Below are 5,695 nucleotides of genomic sequence, written 5' to 3' on the forward strand. Positions count from 1 at the left end.
ATAAGTAACTGTTTTTTTCTCTTGCTACTTATAAGAGTCTCTCTTTGTCTTTAACCTTTTGCATTTTAATTATGATGGGCCTCTTTGGGTTTCTCTTGTTTGGGACTCTGTACTTCTTGGGCTTGTATGTCAATTTCTTTCACCAGGTAAGGGAAGTTTTCTGTCATTATTTCTTCAAATAGATTTTTAGTTTTTCTTTCTCTCTTCTCCTTCTTGTACCCACATGATGCAAATGTTGTATGCTTAAAGTTGTCCCAGAAGCCTCTTACATTATCTTTATATTTTTGGATACTTTTTTTCATTTTATAGTTCTGGTTGTGTGTTTTTTGCTTCCTTATATTCCAAATTGCCAATTTGATTCTTAGCTTCATCTACTCTACTGTTAATTCCTTATAAATTATTCTTAATTTCAATTAGTGTAACCTTCATTCTGACTGATTTTTTATGCTGTTGAAGTTCTCACTAAGTTCCTTGAGCATCCTTATAGCGATTGTTTTGAATTCTGTATCTGGTAGTTTGCATGCTTCCATTTCATTTAGTTCTTTTCCTGGAAATTTCTCCTGTTCTTTCCTTTGAGACCTGTTTCTTTGCCTCCACATTTCTGTGCTTCTATGTATTAGGTAGTGCTGCTGTTTCCCAGACTAGGTAGAGTGGCCTTATGTAGTAGGTCTCTTGTATGACCCAGTGGTACAGTCTCCCCAGTCACCTAAGCTCGGCACTCCTGGTGTACTCCTGTGTGAGCTGTGTGCCTTGTCCTGTTGTAGTTAAGCTTTAATTGCTGTTGGTGTCACTGTGAGGGATTGTCCCCCAGGCTAATTGGTTGCAAGAACCTGCGCTGCGACTAGCACAGGAGTTGCTGTACAGGGACTGACCCTGCGGAGTAGGACTTTCTTTAGTGGGGCTTTGGTGCTCACTGAGCCCACCCGTTGAGTGTGTTGCTCTTGTAGGTGTTAGGGTTGTGATCAAGCATGGTCTGAAGCTGTGCTGGTTCTGGGGCCTCCTGGGAGTTGCAAGGTCAGCCACCACCTGTGCCTTGCCTGGGGCTACTGGACTTGAGCTACAGAGGCATCTGCAGATGGCTACTCCTTGTGCTGGGTTTGGAGGTGCCCAGGAGAGGCCATGCTACGAACCAAGTCTGGCTGCTGCTAGTGTCAGGCCGGGAGTCACTTAGCAAGAGGTATGGGTTATACAGAGGCCAAATACTGCTTATTTGAGAGATTTTAGGAAAGTTCAAGGCATGAGGCGAGAGAGGTCATTTGTATGGAAAAGCTACTGAAAACAGCTTGGGTGGGCCCCCAAATTGGGTGGGGCAGTCTCAGGGAATCACCAGGGTGGTAAGAACAGTGTGAGCCAGGTTGATGGAGACTCAGATATGGAGCCTGCCTGCCGGCGGGGATGGGATCTCAGGAAAGGAATAATGGCCTCTGCCAGCACTTTTTCTGGCTTAAAGCTGTGCCCCCAGCTCTCTGATGGCAGACAATTCAGTTTCTCCCCATATGTGTCTGGTTCCTTTCAAGCTGCTGAGCCAGTGCTGGAGCTCCAATGGAGTGAGTCTTAAGTCCTTGCACGGGCCCTTTAAGAAGAACTGACTGGGATGCCAGCAGCCCTCAGCCTCAGTCAGAATTTCTGCTGTTTTTTATAGTCAGAAGTTATGGGGACTTATCTTACTGGTTCTAGATCTCCGGGCTGGGAGGCCTGGTATGGAGCTGGGAACACTTGCTTTTTTTTCAGGGGGGATCTCCACAGCCACGATATTGCTCTCAATTTTAAATTGCCACACGTGGGTGTGGGACCAGCTGGTTTCTGTCTCTGACTCTACCAGTCTTGATGTGGCTTCTTTAAATCCCTAGTTGTAGGACTTCCATTCAGCTAGATTTCAGGTGGCTCTGAATAATGGTTCTGTAGTTTTAATTTTGATATGCTTATGAGAAGACTTGAGTACCTTATTTATCTACACCACCATTTTGACCCCATGTTTAAACATTATGTGGTTCTATCTTTGATTTATTTGTAGCTTTTGGGTGTGTGTGTGTGTTTTTAATTTTGTGCAAAACATACCATTCCAAATATTGTTTTAAAGGTATTAAAATTTGTTTTCATATCTCTTTTAATTTGTGTGGAATTTACTTTTGTATCTAGTGTGAGGTAGGGATCTTGTTTTTTTTTTTCTAAATTGATAGATTTTTGCCTATTTCCATTTGTTGACTTGGCCATATTTGAAATGCTGTAAGCATTTCCTTATATACCTAGGGCCTCTTGCTGGATTATCAGTTCTGTTCCACTGATAATTGTTTATGTTTCCATACAATTCCATGACCACCGTCTCCTTCTCCCCTGTGGCTTTATATAGTAAGTTTGATATCGGATAGGGCAGATATTCTCATTTTCAAAAATTCCCTCGCTATTTTCATGTATTTACTGTTTCAGGAGAATTTTAAAATTTATTTTAATGAGTTCTGAAAAACCCCCATGAGATTTTCATTAGAATTGTACTAATTTATAAATGAATTTTGGAAGGAGTTACTCTTCACCTAAATCTTCCCATTAAGGAACAAAAATATTGTATATTTCTATTTATTTTGGAGTTGCTAATCTGATGCGATTTTAATCTGTATGCCCATTGTGGTTTTATTTTGCATGTGATTTATGTAGTGCTAGAAATTGAGAAATTTTATGATGGTATTTGTTGGGGATCGGAGGAATATTAGAAGTCTCTTCAGTCAACAGCCACATATTTTCAATTCTGCAGGGTCCCTGAGAGAGAGATTTGTATTTAAAATTGTACTGACAAATGAAAACCCCAAATGCTTTGCATTTTATTCTTACTTAGGTCTTGGGTACCAAACTCTTTCGAGATGAAGGCTCGAATGAGCCCTGTTGCTCTTGTGGAGATGCTCTTTTTAAAATGTAGTGAAGCTTAATTTGTTTCAAACTGTAACAGGCTATGAGATGGGACCCCTACACCTCCCCAGTTCTCAAACAGCTAGATCTTTCCTTGTGATGTGAACTACGCCTGCTCTAATTAATTTCTATCAGTGCTCAGGGCCATGTAACCAGAGAGAACCCATTTGATCTGGCTGACTGCTGATCTGGCCTTGGCCACCTGCCTCAGGCCTTTTCTGTCCAAGTAGTAGGTTTGGCCCTGGCTCTCACTTGGAGAGGGAAAAGCGCTCTCTTGAAGGCTTCTCATACCACTTCAGTCACAGGAAAGGAGCAGAAAAGTGAGCCTGGGCCTGTGTGCTAACCTTTTAGTGATGATTCCCAGCCGTGGGCAAACTACGGCCGCGGGCCGGATCCGGCCCGTTTGAAATGAATAAAACTATTGAAAAAAAAGACTGTACCCTTTTATGTAATGATGTTTACTTTGAATTTATATTAGTTCACACAAACACTCCATCCATGCTTTTGTTCCGGCCCTCCGGTCCAGTTTAAGAACCCATTGTGGACCTTGAGTCAAAAAGTTTGCCCACCCCTGTAGCACACAGATCCAATAAGTCCTCTCAAATCTGTCCTCTTCTGGGGTTTTGATTTCTCACTTCTCAAGACTACAAAAAGTTTCAGCCATTCTCAGAAGTATTCTCTCTTGGGTTGTTGCTTGTCTCAAATTAACCAGAAAGAGGTGGAGTAAAAACTGGCTTGTTGAGTATTGCACATAACCCATATTTTTTCTTAACTATGCATAACTCTGCAGTGAATAACTTACTACTCGTGAGACAATGCTTCCCTTGCTTAATGGTTCATGACAAGTTCTTAATTTTCGTCTTACCACTTTGTTCCTTCTCAGTTTTCTTTACTGGCTTATCCTCCTGTACCTGCCCATTAAATGTTGATGTACTCGGAATCAGCCCTACACTCTTGACAGTCTTCTTTCCTAGTCACATTCACATTGATGGACTCACTTATGGATGAATTAAAAATTTATATTCAAGCCTGGATGTCTTTTAGCTCTAGTTCTGCGTATCTAATTGCCACCCAGACATTTCTATTTGGGTGTCTCAAAAGTACTATAAATTTAACATATCCAAGATGTTTTCTATCTCAAGTGAAAAGCATAATCACCCAAGCAATTGTGCAAGTCAGACACTTGGGAGTTGTCCTTGGTTGTTTCTTAACCCTCCCCTACCCCCACCAAATCCAACCAGTCACCAGTTCCAATAGATTTTTTTTTTAACCTTTTTTGTTCTGATTTGTAACACACAGAAAAATCATTGAGCTTTGCATATGTGTGTGTACACACACACACACACTCACACACACATTTTTTAAATTTTTGCTGAAATAATTACAAAGCATAACCCTTGCAACCAACATTCAGGTCATCAAATAGGTGATTGTCAGGACTCCAGAAAGCCCTCCTTAAATTCCCTTCTCCTTTTTAAGAGTAACCTGTGTCCTGAATTTTATGATACATAACTTACTTTCTTATTTTTCTACCTAAGGTTGCATCCAAATTTGTTAGTTTAATTTTGCCTACTTTTTCAACTTTATATAAATGGAACCCTATAGTTTATATCCTTTACTCTGGCTCCTTTCACTCAACATTATTTTGTGAAATTTATTCATGTTTTATGGAGCTGTAGTTTGTCATTGCTTGGCCACCTGCCTCAGGCCTTTTCTGTCCAAGTAGTAGGTTTGGCCCTGGCTCTCACTTGGAGAGGGAAAAGCGCTCTCTTGAAGGCTTCTCATACCACTTCAGTCACAGGAAAGGAGCAGAAAAGTGAGCCTGGGCCTGTGTGCTAACCTTTTAGTGATGATTCCCAGCCGTGGGCAAACTACGGCCGCGGGCCGGATCCGGCCCGTTTGAAATGAATAAAACTATTGAAAAAAAAGACCGTACCCTTTTATATAATGATGTTTACTTTGAATTTATATTAGTTCACACAAACACCCATTATATGAGTATATCAATTCATTCTTTTTTTTTCAGATGGACATTTAACTTGTTTTCACTTTGCAGCAATTATGAATAATGCTACTCTGAACATTTTTGTGTATCTTCAATTTTTGTTGGTAATGCCAGACTGTTTTCCAAAGTGGTTGCACTAGTTTAGATTCCTGCTAGCAATGTACTATAAGAATTCCTGTTTTTCTGTCTCATTGCCAAGCATTAGAATTGTCAATCTGTCAAATTTTATTAATCTCCTGATTTTATATATATATATATATGTAATGGATTTTTATGTGTAATTGGGGCATATTTTTATATACAGTACAGTGCAAAAATCTTAAAATACATATGTTGATGACTTTTTTACATATACCTTACTGTTACCTAGATGAAGATAGAGAACATTGCCATCATCCCAGAAAGTTCACTCATACTTCTTTCTAATCAGAAATTGTTATTCTGGCATACTCTTTTGTTGTTGTTGTTAATCCTCACCTGAGGATATTTTTTTTATTGATTATTGATTTTTATTTTTTTTTAGAGTGGAAAGGAGGTTGGGAGAGAGAGAAAAACATCAGTGTGAGATAGAGATATCAATTGGTTGCCTCCACACACGCCCTGAGTGCCCCAGGAATGAACCTGCAACTCAGGTATGCCTTGACTGGGAATCAAACATGCAATTCTTTGGTGCAAGGGCCAATGCTGTACCACTGAGCCACACCAGTCAGGGCTTGACATACTATTTTGACTTCCACCTCTATAAATTTGTTTTGCCTATTCTTGGACTTCATGAAAATGGGCTCATAA

This window comes from Myotis davidii, unplaced genomic scaffold (assembly GCF_000327345.1).
Source record: "Myotis davidii unplaced genomic scaffold, ASM32734v1 scaffold554, whole genome shotgun sequence".
In the NCBI taxonomy this organism is placed as follows: domain Eukaryota; kingdom Metazoa; phylum Chordata; class Mammalia; order Chiroptera; family Vespertilionidae; genus Myotis; species Myotis davidii.